At 38.7% G+C, this 16,246-nt stretch overlaps 1 long non-coding RNA gene and 1 pseudogene across 1 annotated transcript in view; one reads left to right on the top strand and one right to left on the bottom strand.

Annotated features, from left to right (window-relative positions):
• The window catches only part of LOC117069895, a 248,968-nt gene that overhangs the window by 190,057 nt on the left and 42,665 nt on the right, over positions 1-16,246 (top strand). The gene's annotated exons all lie outside the window — the stretch shown is intronic.
• Positions 1,447-1,540, bottom strand: LOC117071695 (annotated as a pseudogene).

The raw sequence follows: 16,246 nt of genomic DNA, 5'->3' as shown, positions 1-16,246 counted from the left end.
GTTGCAGGCTATGAAATCAACATAGAAAAATCACTAGTGTTTCTATACACCAATAACAAAATAGCTGAAAAAGGAGTCAAGAAAGCAACCCATTTATAATAGTTATCCAAAAAAACAAACAAAACAACAACAACAACAAACAACTTGGTATAAATTTAAGCAAGGAGATGAAGGATCTTTACAATGAAAACAACACAACACTGGTGATGAGTTTCTTGTAGGCAGTATAGAATAGGATCTCTCTCTCTCTCTCGTTTTTTTTTTTTTTTTTTCCTTTTGAGACAGAGTCTTACTCTGTCACCCAGGCTGAAGTGCAGTGGTGTAAAGTCGGATCACTGCAACCTCTACCTCCTGAGTTCAAGGGATTCTCATACCTCAGCCACCCGAATAGCTGGGATTACAGCTGTGTACCACCATGCCTGGCTAATTTTCATATTTTTAATAGAGACAGGGTTTTGCCATGTTGGCCAGGCTGGTCTCGAACTCCTGACCTCATGTGATCCGCCTGCCACGGCCTCTCAAAGTGCTGGGATTACAGGTGTGAGCCATTGTGCCCAGCCTGGATCTCTTTTTAAAATCTGTTCAGCTAGTCTATATACTTTAATTGAGGGAATTTAAAACATTTACATTCAAGGTTGTTATTGATAGATGAGAACTTACTTTGATCTTTAAAAAATTGTCTTCTGATTGTTTTGTATATCCTTTGTTCTTTTATTACTCTCTAATTATTTATATTTGCAGTTTGGTGGTCTCCTATAGACATAACATTTGATTCCTTTCTCTTTCTCTTTTGTGTATCTGCTCTATTAGTGGCTTTTACACTTTCACGTTTTTCATTTTGGTATATATTATTCTTTTGTTTCCAGATATAGGCCTCCCTCGAGCATTTCTTGTAGAGCCAGTCTAGTGATGACAAATTCTCCCAGTTTGTATTTGTCTGGGAAAGATTTTATTTCTCCTTCATTTTGGAGGAAAGCTTTTCTGGGTATGATACTCTTGATGGAATTTTTTTTTTTCTTTTCTTCAGAACTTTGAATATATCATCCTATTTTCTCCTGGCCTGTAAGGTTTCTGCTGAAAAATTCACTGTTAGACTGATGGGGATTCCCTTATACATGACTTGATGATTTCCCCTTGCTATTTTTAGAATTCTCTCTTTGATTTTGACTTTTGAAAGTTTAATAATTTGCCTCAAACATATATGTTTGGATTGAATATATTTGGGAATCTTGAGCCTCATGTATTTGGATGTGTATATTTCTTCTAAGACTTAGGAAGTTTCAGCTATTATTTCATTTAATATATTTCTACACCTTTTGCCATCTCTTGTCTAATTCCCACAATGCAAATATTTTTTCACTTAATGGTATCCTGTATATCACATGGGTTTTCTTTCATTCATTTTAACTTTAATTTTGCCTGACTGGGTTATTTCAAAAGACCCTTAAAAATATGAAACACTTCATGAGTTTGCATGTCAACATTGTGCAGGTGCCATTTATTGTTCCAATTTTAGTATATGTACTGCTGAAGTGAGCACTGTATTTTTATGTAACCACTAAATTAATATAAACAGGGTGTATAACTTTCATATTAGTGGAAGGGAGGAAAGGAAAGGTAAAAAGTAACATGTTTGAGAAAAGGCAAGAGAGAAAAGAATGAAAGAGAGAAAGAAAAAAAAATTATCAAGCCATTAAGAGTCATGGAGGACTTTAAATGCATATCATTACATGAAAAAAACCAATCTGAAAAGCCCACATACTATATTATTCCAACTATATGACATTCTGGAAAAGGAAAAAGTATGGAAACTGTAAAATGTTCAGTAGTTGCCAGGGGTTGTGAGTGGGGAGAGATAAATATTTGGATCACAGAGGACTTTTACGGCATTGAAACTGTTCTGTATGATACTATTAATGATGAATGCACATCATTATACATTTGTGCAAACTCATAGAATGTATAACACCAGGAGTGAACCCTAATGTAAACTATGAATTTTGAGTGATTATGTTCTGCCAATGTAGGCTCATCAATTGTAGCAAACATATTACTCAGAAGGAGAATGTTGATAATGGGGGAGGCTATGCATGTGAGGAGTCAGCGGGTATATGAGAAATCTGTGCATCATCCTCTCAATTTTTCTGTGAACCTAAATCTACTCTAAAAAAGTCTTAAAACAACAACAACCACCTCATCCCCAATAGAATAGTTGAGGCAGATATGAAGTATAAATTAAGTGTAGATTTAAAAGCAAATATACCAGGCTTGGTGTGGTGGCTTATAGACGTAATCCTAGCTCTTGGGGAGGCTGAGGTGGGAGGATCACTTGTGGCCAGGAGTTTGAGACCAGCTTGGCAATGTAGCAAGACTCTGTCTCTACAAAAAACAAACAAACAATAACAACAAAAAATTAGCCAGGCATGGTGACACATGTCTGTAGTCCTATTTACTAGGGGGACTGAGATGGGAGGATTACTTAAGCTCAGGAATTTAAGGTTGCAGTGAGCTATGATCATGCTACTGCACCCTACCTGGGTGACAGAGCAAGACCCTTTCTCAAACAAAAACAAACAAACAAACAAAAAAACAAACACCAAATATATTAATAGCTATATTAAATGTAAACATTCTAGATGCTCAAGTTAAGAGTCAAAGAATATCAGACAAGTTATAAAAACAAAACATAAATATGTGTTCAGTGCAACAGATTTTTAAAAACTGAAAGTAAAAGAAAGGAAGCATGTTTGCCATATTTATAGTAACCAAAAGAAAACCATCGTAGGAGCATTAATACCAGATAAAATTGACAAACAAAAATTGAAAGAACTCCAAGAATAAATAAATCCATCAGTATTTCAGGAATTGGCACAATAAAGATGATTTAAACAGGTCATTTAATAAACTAAACCTGAGTTCTATAACACTGTGCCCACCCACTGCAGAATATATATTTTTGTAAGTTCGCAAAAAACTTTGCCAAAATCAATCACTTACTGGGCTGTAAAGCAACTCTTGAGAAATTTCAAAGATGTATTTTTTTTTCCAAATATTGTCTAGTCACAACATAATCAAACAAGAAATCAATAAAATAACTATAAAAAACTCAACAATATTAGAAAAAGAGAAATAAACTTTTAAATAATGCACAAGTCCAAATAAAATTTATTAAAAATGAAAAGTTTAGAACTGAATAAAAACAATAATGGCACTTATTAAAATTGTGGAATGCAGCAATAGCAGGTAGAGGATATTTTTTCGTCTGAAAACTCAAATCACAACAAACTGAAATTATTGAACTGATCACTTATCTCAGGGAGTTAGAGATTAATAAGTGAGATAAACCAATGAAGTAGGAGGAAGAAATAATAAGAGACAACAGAAGTTAATAAAATAACAGGCAAACATACAATAGAGAGATTTAATACAGCAGCGATTAACTGTTAGAAAAGACTAATAAAGTTGACAAACCTTTGGAGAAACTAACAAAAAACAGAGAAGGCGCAGGTGTTTAATATCAGGAACTCAGAATAGAGTACTTTTACAAATGCTGTGGACCATTAAAAGATAAGCCAAGAATATTATAAAAACATTTGTGCTAATAAATTTGAAATTTTAGACAAAATAGAAATATCATCACCTAACATGGACTTAAAAGAATTTGCAAAGTTGAGTAATACTAGAACAATCAAAGAAATTGTGCCAGTAGTCAAAAACTTTTCTACATAGAGAACTGACCTAGATGATTTTACTGTTAATTTCTACTGAAACTGAAGAAAGAAAGATTTTTATTATTCTAAAAACTTTTCCAAAGAGATAAAGGAACACTAGCCATCTCAATTTATAAGGTTGGCACCACCTTGATACAAAGAACAGAATAAGGAAAGAAATGTAAAGGTCAATCTCATTCATGATTCACTGAATCAAAGCCCTACACAAAGTATTAACTCTCAAAATTAGTCCACCAATATGCAAAATGTTGATACATCATGAGCAAGTTAGGTTTGCAGATCTAAGAATGCAGATCTCATTTAACCTTAGATCAATTAACATAATTTGCCACACATACTTAAGAGAACAATCCTAAAATCAGTTCAATAAACATAAGAGTTTTTGATAAAATTTAACATCTCCTCATAACAAAAATACCCTTTTAGTAAACAAAAATGGAAAAAATTTCCTTACCCTAATAAACAATATTTGTAAAACCTACAGAAACCATTTAATCCATCCTTCCTCTAATAAGAAGACCGAGGTTTCCATCTTTCCTACAAGAATGCATGAAAGCCCTTCTCTTCAGGTTGCTTTTCACACAAGCCTGTGATTCTGGTATTCTGCTACCAGCTGTCTTCCTTGAGCAGGCTTGAATTTGGAAGTGGTCCCCAGTGGGATGCTGTTAGGGAAATCTTTCGAGATTAAAGAGAGAGGATGTGAATAGACTAAAGAGAGAAGCAGAGCTAGATCACAGATGGGAAGAATTAGAGCGCTAGCAGGTCTTTTTCTACTTTTAATTCCAGCTCCCTGGACCAGATGCTCTACTCTGACATGTGTTCTGGTGTTTGGAGACCTGGGGTTCCCTTGTTCAGGGGAGATCACCAGGGCATGGAAACCAAGCTCTACTCCTTCCCTGATAGGGCGTACCTGCAAATTACTGTTATGTAGTGGATCCAGGTGTAGTAAATCCCTGGCAAGAGGGATCATTGTAATGGTCTCTCATGAGTTGCACAGTGAAAAGGCTTTGGCTTCTTAGTGTTTTAGGTAAAATCAGAATCAGATGTTTATGGAGGGCAGTATGGGAGTAGTAGTTTGGGGTCAAGAGTTCCATTCATTTTTGAAGGAAAACTGAGAAAGAAGAGGAACTGAGATTCCTAGTAATTCTGGGATATTATTCCCTATAGATAATCCCCACTTTGGTCCCCTCATCAAGAAAGGTTTATGCCTTAGTCTTCACAGTTCAGGGCCAGGCTAAGTCATCTGCTAACTTAATGTTCTATGACTAAACAAGCAGTACTATTTCTTTATTTTTTCTTCCTCTCAGTTGGTGCTCCATCTACACTAGGTTGCTGCTCCATGTGTGGACTTGGATGAAACAGCATACTATGAGGGATGAAACCTGGCTTCCTGAGTGGCAGCTGAGGGGAGAGATGTAGCTGAACCAATCAGCTACAACCTCATTCCAGTGTCCATACTTACATAGTGGAAAATACTCTCAAGCCCACTTCTGAGAGCCCACTAATTTCTAGATTTCACATTTCCCAAATCCTGTATAAGATTAGTTCTTGCTTTGTTCGGAGGCACTATTTTACAAGTATTGTTCTCCCTTGCCTAGCGAGCAATAAATTTAGCTTTTTGTTTCACACACTGAATGCTATTCTTTCCTGTGACACTCCTTGAAATTGTTCTAGAGAAGTAAGTCCCACATGCTGAATGTCTGAGCTTGTTAAGCAACTTGCCTTGTCTCTTAGCAGCTTGTTGTGAAGTAGTGGGCAGCTATGGTACTGTAACACCAAATTGCATTGCATCTTTACTTGATTCATTCTTTTTCCTCACTATCATTGCACTGAATTTGTACCTCCCAAACAAATTGTTACCATTTTTATCCTTGATTCAGGCTCTGCTTTTATAGGAGTCTGGATAGGACAAAGTGGGAAAGTACAATTTTTGATATTTCTTCCTTTGTCTCAGGCTGGAAGTTAAAGGTAAGAGAGAATCTTCTCATAAATTAAAACAAGATAATTTCCTTGGACATCATGCCATTAATTTTTTTTCTCAGCTGAGTGAGGTGGTATGTCCTATAATACCAGCTATTCAAGAAGCTGAGATAGGAGGATTGCTTGAGCCTGGGTGTTTGAGGCTGTAGTGTACTATGATCATGCCTGTGAATAGCCACTGCACAACACAGCAAGACCTTATCTCTGAAAGAAAAAGAAAAAGTATTTTATCTCCTGGAACTCTTTAAATATTTCTCCCCTCTATTTAACCAAGGTTTGTGATGGAGGGTCTTTTCTTTTTCCCTTTTACAATACGTTTCTGGGAGACTGACCAGGAATTTCACCTAAATGCTTCCCATTGGTAGAGTAAAGCCAGCATTGCAACCTTATAAAGAACATTCTGAGATTCTCAGCCCGAGTGAGGGAAGGAAGACTATCTTGTGCTTTGATATGGTTTGGCTCTGTGTACCTTGTAAGTTTCCTGAGGCCTCCTCAGCCATGCGGAACTGTGAGTCAATTAAACTTCTTTTCTTTATAAATTACCCAGTCTGGAGTATTCTTCATAGCAATGTGAGAATGGACTCACACATGTCTTCTACAAGCAAAGTGTCTCATTGGGAAAATGAGATGTCTACATTGGCAAATAATTTAGTGACAAAGGAAGAGTTGTGGCTCAGTCCTCCAGAAGAAACTGCTGGCCTCAAAAGAGACTGTCTTTTCTTTCACTCTTCCATATACTTCATTATTCTTGTATTACACTTATGTGATTATCCAACCAGACAGTGATGGCAACAACAGCTAAAGAATAATCGAATGTGTACTATGGTGTGCTCAATGACAGCCTTCAGGACAATGGAGAGCTTTTACGTTGCCAGGGAATGATGCAGATGATAGGAAATGATGCAAAATACACAAGATGTGGATGTTAAGGCATGGGATAAGTATGGAGACATAAGGAGAGAGGTAGTGAGAAACTGATAGTTTGTAAGTTACTTAGAAGATACTCAGAAGACTGTTGAAGGATAAGTGATAGAATAAAAGAGTGACTTTCCAGTAGCTTCTTGGGATCTCCAGTGAATCAGGCTTGGAGGAAACTTAGAATGAATTAATTATCTGCAAGTGAATTTTTGCATTTTTCTCAGTTTATGCAACATACCCATGCAACTTTTTATGTCTCTCCACAGATTGATTTCTGACATTTGATCTCATCCCCTTTGTCTGTTTTAGTGGTTACTTTTAAATTGAGTGATGTTCAGGCCCCTTCCTGCATACCTCTACCTTCCACCATTAAGGCTCCTTTCTAGGAGCATGACATTCTAAAAGCGAGGACTAATTGTGTATCCTCAGTGTTGCCTTTTTATATAAAGAATAGATTTTCATCTTTAGGAATGCCACTAAGTCTATTTTGTGTGATTTCCATGCCAGTTTTTAAAAAATTTATTATAAAGATTTCTTAGCCAGGTGTGGTGGCTTACACCTGTAATCCCCGCACTTTGGGAGGCTGAGGTGGGTGGATCACGAGGTCAGGAGTTCAAGACCAACCTGGCCAAGATGGTGAAACCCTGCCTACTAAAAATACAAAAATATTAGCTGGGCATGGTGGTGGGCGCCTGTAATCTCAGCTATTCAGGAGGCTGAGGCAGAGAATTTCTTGAACCCAGGAGGCAGAGGTTGCACTGAGTCGAGATTGTGCCACTGTACTCCAGTCTGGGTGACAGAGTGAGACTCCATCTCAAAAAAAAAAAAAAAAGGTTTCTTTATTATAAAACGATTGCACACTACATGCCCGATGCTCTACCTCAATCTTTGCCTCTGGCATCTTACTTCTAACCTGAACTCTGACCAGATGGAAGGGAGGAGGGCACAAATGATACACTTGGGGAAACCTGCAACAGGCAGACACCAGGAGCATGGTGGGTGGAATCCATGTATGAAAACCCTCTGTGCTATGGCTTTCAGATGGATGGTAGACATTCCAACGTGGCCTGAGTCAGTCATGATAAAAAACCTTGGCGACATTTTCAGTGCCCTAAATTTGATAAAAACAAGATAATACCTTGAAGAAATCTCACAGAAAAATGAAAAATATTGAGGGAATGAGTTAGGGCTGAGAACGTATTGTGATTACTCAATAACCACAAATTTGCAATTAACTGCTGTAACCACAAATCATCCTTCTAGGGTTCGCTGTGTAGAAAGAGCCGTTGACTTTTTATAGTCATTGTAGCCACAGCTGGAACCTCATAAAGAGTTCACGGTGGGCCTTCGATCAAAGCTGGAGATACTATTTCTTGCAGATTATGAATCTTTCTGTTGCTGTGAGCTGATATAGGGGAGAGCCAAATTATAGCAACATTGGAGAATCAGTCCCTAGCACAGGGTTTTTGCATAATATGGATGAAGACAGAATGTCTTAAGTCTGGGAAATTCTTTCATTCAAAAAAGATGTAATAAGTACTTACCCTGTAAGTGTTACTGTCACAGAGCTAGGAATCATATGGTGAACACTAACAGATTTAGTTTCTAATCTTGAGGAGTGAGACGTAATTAACCAATGAGAACTTACTTATATGATTATAAATGGCAGCAAGTAATCTGAAGGAAAAAATTATCAGAGAGTATGATAGGCTAATATGATATTATATAGGGATCAGGAAAGACGGCCAGTAATGCAAACATACAGCTGATGATGAAAAGTGTTCTCTTGCCTGTCAAAGAAATAATCTTGAGGCTCACATGTCTAGAGTTTCTGGAGTGTTCTGAGAAATAATGATAAATTATGCTCAAAATTAATTTCTTCTATTTTCCATCAATATGTGGAATTCAAAGGTAATTGGAAGAAATCGATACATTGAAGTCTTTGAAAATGTAAATCTACTGTTCAACCAAAGGTATCATGAAGTGCAAAAACAACTCTGGATTGGGAAATAATATTTATAATGATTTACCGGATGAAAATTTATATCATAGAGTTGCTTCACAGAGTTTCCAGAATGAGATTTTCATTTTAAAATCTGGTTAATGAGACTTACTTCTAAAAGCTGTTTAATATTTTCAAATTTCATATCAGATAAAACCTAAGTTTCTTAAATGCCAAAAGGGAGAGTGCGGTTGGGGTGTGGGAAGACCTCAACCAGCTCAGTCTTGTCCGAATCACTAATCCTTCCATTTGGTAACAGAACAATACAGAATTACTTGAGGTTATCAGGAAATGCCCAGTTTCGACTTTCCAAGCTGCATTTACATGGGCTGTTTGGCACACTCAGAGTGCCTTGAGTGTGTCTCCCTTTGGTCGAATCTCTGTTTGAACAGTACCACCTCTAGGAGCCTCCCTTCATGCCCATGATGTTTAGGAGGGGTTTCCACTATACTTCTATGTCTTTCTAACTTCATTATACAACTTATGATGACTTAGGACTGCATTGTCATAACTTACTGGCAGATAGTACATCTTCTTTAGACTATAAACATTTTAAAGGCAGGAGGTATGCCATTTAACCTTTGGATTCCGAGCCCATAAATGTTCCAGATTGTAGAAGCTGTTTGTTTCTGGGTCTATGCTTGCAATGCTGAGGCATTATGAGGTTCCAGGAAAGAGAAGGGCTTAGGATCATTTCACTACAAACCCCTCTCAAAGGGGACAGGACTCTCAGATGCAGCACTAAAGGGCAGCCCTAATCCTGCAAAGAGGTCAGGAAGACATTTTTGCCACTAGGGCAGACAGTGTACAGACAGTGGTCAGAATCTAGAGAGGGGAAACCCAAGTGACTTAACCTCCAGACTGAGGGATGGACAGCTTATCTGTCTGTGGAGAGATCAGAAACCCAGGGTGGGGTACTAACTAATGAAAAAAAAAAAAAACCTTTATTTTATATCTTGACTTTTTTTTAATTATTCCCCAAATGAGTAAAAGTCCAGAAAAGTCTTTATAAGAATAAAAGACAAAATAGTAAATGGTAACATAGCTAACATTTATCGGGTGTTAGCAGGGGCCTGGCTTTTTTCAAAGTGCTTTATGTGTATTAACCCTTTTAATTCTTAAAACAAGCTCTTGAGTGGGTACCATTATGAGAAAACCAGAGCAGACGTGTGTAAATATCTAGCACAGTGTCTCAGAGCTAGAGGCAGAGCTGGGTATCAAAAACAGCATGGCTGTGGAGTCCATGCTTGTAACTACTATGCTCAAATGCCACTTATGAGTGAATCCTTAATCTTGTATGTGTTGTTTCAATCTGAGGTCTTTTTGATTTGCATTTGAACCATTGTTACCAGAGACTGTGATTGAAGAGGAAAACATCTCCCTGTATTCTTAAAAGTTGGTATGTTGGGTACTTGGGACACACCGGTACTTTCATATAAGAGACAGTTAATGATGACCCAGGCTGGGAGCTTTAAATAGAAGTCTAGATGCTATTTTCCACCAATTTCAAACCTGTAGAGGATGACAGCTGAATGGAGGAAAGCAGGTATCACTGTGTTTATATAAGGAGCACATTACATAGAATGCTTTTCTACAGGAAAAGAGAAAGGGTGGCAGTAAATATAGCACAAAATAGTCACGCTGAAGGGTAAAAGGGAATGCAGTTACAGAGACTGTTCTGGGAAGTTAGCCTCACTTCCTTACTACTCCCTTCTCTAGTTCCTGACATTCTATCAGTTGAAATCCCCCAAGGTGGGGCTGGCCTCACTTTGGCAGCTTCTGTGCATAGGAAGTTGACAGGGAACCCAGGCCAACTTTGTTGAGAATTCGAGGAGGTCTAATCTGAGGTGGCTCTGATTGGGTCCAGTCACATCTGTGGTGGCTTCTAGGGTGAAATAGACCTTCTATTCCTTTGTGGTCTCCTGCTGCAGAGTGGAGATCCTCATTCTAATGTTATGCTTTCTGCAGAGGGCACAGTTTACGAGAGGCGGTTACTACAGACGTAATGTTGAGGTGGGTTGGGGCAAATGGTTGTCATACACAAGTGGAGCTCCAGTCCGAGAGGTTTCCATGGGCAGGAGGGCCACAGGGCCTCTGCTGGCCTACATGGTGCCATTATACAAATTAGAAAAAGGCACCTTTTTTCTGAGATTTTTTACTTCCATCTATCAGAAAATTATCACAGTATACTGGCTGAGTTAGAAAAGGGCAGTTTGCTAAAATCTGTTGTTGAATTTGTCATAATAAATATAAAAATTAGCTGATGCCTCCAGTGTGAATGATCACCCTGTCAGGTGTCTAAGGCCTGTTCTCTTTTAGTTCTGCTCTCAAGGAAGAGAGAACCCATCTTTCCCTTGGGTCCCTCCAACCGGAGGATAAGACCTAAACTTTAATAATCGCTTGACAGTCTCTCAGATCACTAACCCAGTCTTCCCCCTCATTATTAAGTCCCTCTTCTTTGCCTCCTGCTAGTCTAGACTTTTCCTTATCACTGGAAGCTGAATCAGGCTTCATATTTCTTGGAGGCACCCATGAGAATAAAATACTCTTTTTCTTACAGGGTCCACTGAATGACCTGACTTTCCACTGATGTCTTGTGGTCCCTAAATCCTGGTCTCCCCTGACCTCCCAGGTCAAATCTAGGTGAACATTGGCCTGCCCACACGTCCACCTGCTCTTGTTTCTACCAAGGCCTCTGTGCCTTCTGATTGGATCAGTGTTCACTCCCTTAGTGTCTGAGCCTTTGAGGTAATCTTGAACATGATCCAGAGAAGGTCTAATGTCATAGGAGGGAGATATCCCAAACTGAACTCTTCAACTGACCCTGAACTGCCTCCTGCCCATTTTTCTCAATTATCAACCTTGAACTTCATGGCATTTGTGGTAGGCAGAATCCTAAAATGACCCCCAGTGATCTTCACCCTTCTATAATCCCTCCCCTCTGAGTGTGATTGGAACCTGTGAATAGGCTGGAATCTGTGGCTAGGATGATTATGTCACATTGTACAGCAAAATGGGGGTTGTCTGGGTGGGTCCAATCTAATCATATGAGCCCTTCAAAATCAGAGGATGTTCACAGCTGGTTGCAGCAGAGAAAGTCATACATAGAGGTTCCAAATTTGAGAAGGATTTGAGGTACTCCAGCTGGCTTGAAGATCCTGGGGTTCCTGTGCTGAGGACTGAGAGTAGCCTCTAGGAGCCAAGAGCTGTTCTCTACCAAGGGCAGCAAGAAAATGGGTCTGCAGTCCTACAACTGCAAGGGATGGAATCCCGTCAACAACCCAAATGAGTTTGGAAGCCAGTTCTTCCCTAGAGCCTCCAGATGCAAGCTCAGCCTGGCTGACACCTTGATTTTGGCTCTCTGTGATCTGGGCAGAGAACTCAGTTGTGCCTGCCCAGACTTTTGGCCTACAGAACTATGAGATATTAGGTGTTATATTAAGCTGATGAATTTGTGGTAGTTTGTTACACAAGAATAGAAAATGAATAAGCATTAATCAGAGATAGTCTGCCTAAAAGAATCTTGATATGTTCTCAGGGTTAAGCAAGAAAAGAGGAGGAGAAAAAAGAAGACAACAACAATTTCACCTGGAATGTGACCTAAAGAAATAAAAAATGACCTTTCTTTTATGTTTTCTGTTTTCTAAGTTAACTTACCCTGCCTCATCTGAATCTTTTCATTTCCCCCTTTTCCATTTCCTCTAACCCTAACTTTCGTTTCATAGCTAAATTGAGACTGTGTGTGTGTGACTGTGTGTGGAGTGCATGGGAGTGCATGAATAAGAGGCGTGGGATAATAACCAGCAGGTATTTATTGAGCATCTATTCTGCATTTAGTAATATTTTAAGTGATTTATATAAATTCACTTCACCTATGGGAGTCGTGGGAGGCTATGCTAATATTGTGATTATTTTGTAGCTGAAACCGAGGGATAGCCAGGTTAAGCCAAGTCTGTGTATTTAGGCAATGGTGGAACCAGGATTGAGTTCTAAGCAGTATGGCTGTAGAGTGTGCAGACTTAACTACTACACAGAAAATCCTTATCAAAGTTAAACTTCCTTTTGGTATAACAATATATCCCATGTGTGAAGGTGAATTCCAAGCCCCCTTGAAACTTCCCTGCACCATCTGTGTAGCGACTGCTCCCAGGTCCCCTTAGAGGCCTCCTGATATACAGATAAGGTCAGATCTCCTGCACCTCCTAAGGGTGGTGATGGTGGGGAGTGGTCTTGTGATTTTCTTGCATCAGGAGTATTCTTGAGCAGATTTCTGAGTTAAATTGAGAGGGAAAATTTGAGAGAGAAGGTTTTATAGTTCACCTGGGCCCCAGCTAGGCTAGGTCAGGAAGGGGAAATATCAGATCAAGGACTGAAAGAGAAAGTGCCAAAGTGGTAGAGTCTGAGGATCATGGAGTCTCGCCCCTGCATGGCCCTGCTTCCTGAGATTCCAAGGGAGAGTGCTCCTGCCACAGTCTATGTGCACACAGTCATCAACTCTGCCCAGGCAGGGAGCCCAAAGAGACCTCTGCCCCACCCCTAGTCTGATTAAAAAAACATCTGGTGGTTTCAGAATGAATTTCCTGTCACTGGCTGGGGAAGATTCTGTAAGACCAAAGGTGTTTTGGACACAACAATAAACAAGAAACATAGGTTTGTGGGTTTTCCCACTAACCCTTCAGCTGCACCAACACGAAGACATGGTGAGATAGGGTGGGCCAATTTTTTTTTCCCATGCACTATCACAGGTCTGGTTGCATGAGTCCCCTCCATAGTGACTGATCAACCACATCCAAATGTCTCTTACAGCTGCAAGCTATATTCAGGGTCCCTTATATCTGGGCTGCCAATCTGAAGTACACAGTTTCATTACAGAGTCCAAATCTGTCTTCCCTGGGAGATGAGTTTTATTAAGATCCCTCCAAGCATCCCCAAGATTTTCATGGTTCATGTTTGTGGAGAAGGCTGTAAGATTCAGTGGTTTTACTTTTAAAATGGGGATATTATTTGTGGCTGATATTGATGGTTGCCTGCCCAATACCTATCTCCTCTTCTTCCTTACTAAAGAACTCAAATTTTTCTCTAGTGGTAATGTATCCAGCTAAAAATATTCAAGTCTCCCAGACTCCTTTACATGTAAGAATTTACAAGTGATACAATTCTAGCTAATGAAAGTCAACAAGCAAGGTTTCAGGATATATTTTTTTAAAGGGTGTCTTCTCTTAAGTCTTTTGTTCCTTTCTTATCCTGCTTGGAACTTGAACACTCTGCCTAGAGAAGGAGGAGTCATCTTATGATTATAAGATGATAAGATTGAGGACTTCTCTCTCCCTCTTTCTCTTTCTTTTACTAGTTGGCTTTCTTCTTTTATCTCCATCACAATGTCTTGTTTACAATCTAAATTTTCTGCTCATGGAATAGCTGGTGATGCTCTGGTGAAGCACTTTATTGAATTCACTACTCCGTATGGTTTCTAGAGGATGTCACCTTCTCTACAGAATGTTCAATAATATCTCATTCATATGGAGATGTGGGTCTGGAAACATGCATCTGGAAGTGAGAGGGGTAAGCTCATTACGAAGACCACAGGGCCCATACATTGTCCTAATAAAATGTGACAATTCTCTGATCTCATGGAAAGAAGCCTTCTTACTAAGGGAAGATAACAATAAATGCCAAATGTTCTTAGCTTAAAATAAAAAAAAATCAAAGAGGCAAGTAGAAGAGAGAAAAAGGAGAAAGAAGAATAAGGAAAGAAACAAAACAGAGGGAAAGGAATAAAGATGAAAAGCAGCCAGAAGCAATAGAAAGTAGCAGTGGAGGTGGAAACCTGCGAAGGGCTCCCAGAAGTGCAAAAAACCCTGAAGTGCAAAAAAAAAGAAGCCCTTGACAGAAGAAAGCTGGATCATCTCTGAAAGCTTAGGGGCAGAGCACACCTGACTTCAAGAACCCTCCAAAAGCAGTACTGCACCACAGTTATTAAAGATACATAAAATATTGGCAGTTTTCAGGGACATTTAGATACAAGGCAAGCTATTGGAAGTCTCTGTAAAAGCTTCTGAGGCATGCCGATTGCTCAGCAGGTAGACTGTGAAAGATTCTCTGCAGTACAGCAGAAGCCAAAGCACAGCACAGTAGAGTTTTTATTCCCAGAAAGTAGTGTGAATACAAGCAGGACTACAGAAATGGACATGTTGACAAAGTTATTCTGTTATGAATGTCAACATTTTTCAATTAAAGGCAAAAAATTAAAATAAGTAATAGTAAAGAAGAAAAAAACTTTGAAGAGGTAAGCATACAAAATTGTTGTCAAATCAGCTCAAAATTTCTTCATGGAGGTTATGTGATAGCAATTCTCAGAAATGAGGGATGATTGAGTTCTTCGTAGAGTATGAGTATCTTTAAGATTTCAGCACCATTTTATGTAGCCAGCAGGATATAAACGTTGATGATTAAGACATGTTAAATTTGGAAATGTAAATGTTTTATTTTTCTTCCTTCAAGAGAAGGAAGAAACTAGAAACTCCTGAACTAGAAAGATGGAAAGAAATACTTCTCTCCAAATTTTCTTAGGGTTTGAAAAATTAAGGCTGAATTCTGGGTTTGGGAGTTTGTGAAAACCTATTGGGAAAGGAAAAAGGAAGGATAGAGTTTAGGGGAGAAAGCTATGTGACTTGAAGAGTCAGGAGGTGGGCAGGGGTTTTCCTTAGTCTAGAAAAAGATATCTCTTGCCTGGGGGTTGGGTGAGGGCTGTGCATTCTGAGACCTCTGAGACTTTCTCATACTCTTTGGAGGCAAAGACAGATGAGATAGCTAGATTTCATGGGAGTGGCAGAACAAATGGAGTACTGGACTTATGGCTATTAGTTTCCATCGAAATTCCTGTCATCCTAATGGGTGTGAACACTGCAGAGAGTCACAGAATAGTAGGAGACCCTGTTCAGAGAGAACAAATGTGTTATCAGTTAACCTCCTGGATTGGTGTCATATGGCCAGGGAGAGAACTTGCAAGCCTGTCAGCCTTGGTGTTAAGACCTTGAAACTATGACTTGCCCTTAGGTTGAAGTAAGTCTCAAGAATGGCTAACTAAGGTTAAATTCCTTGCCAGCTCAAAATGCATGGCATGCTTGAGTCAAAATTGCATCAGTTTATAGAAAATAAAAGATGTGTTATAATTCAAATTTTGTAATTTTAGACTTTACACATGCATGTTGATAATTTTGAGTGCCGTGTTTTATACAAATGAAATGCTTATTTGTGAAAAGATAATTGAACAACCTAACAAAATCTACAAACTAATAAAAAGTTCAACAGGGTTGCTGGATACAAGATAAATATCAGCATCAATTAAGTTCTAGACACAAAAATTATGACATAATTTAAAAAAGAATTTTATTTACAGTAGAAACAAAGTCTGTAAGGTATCTAAAAATAAATAAGTAATAGGTACCTGAGGCTTTTATGGAGAAAGTTATTTTTTTAAAAAGAAAAGTAAACAGTGAAACATACTTTATCTTTGGATAAGAAGACTCAACATTTCTAAAGATGTCAGTTCTCCCAAAATTAATTGACATGTGATACCATTCTCATCAAAATCCCAATAGAAGTTTTCAAGGAA

The sequence above is a fragment of the Trachypithecus francoisi genome, unplaced genomic scaffold, assembly GCF_009764315.1.
Source record: "Trachypithecus francoisi isolate TF-2019V2 unplaced genomic scaffold, Tfra_2.0 Lachesis_group3, whole genome shotgun sequence".
Taxonomy (NCBI): Eukaryota; Metazoa; Chordata; class Mammalia; order Primates; family Cercopithecidae; genus Trachypithecus; species Trachypithecus francoisi.
The sequence above is the reverse complement of the archived record's forward strand: the minus strand, read 5'-3'. Positions and strand labels throughout refer to the sequence as shown.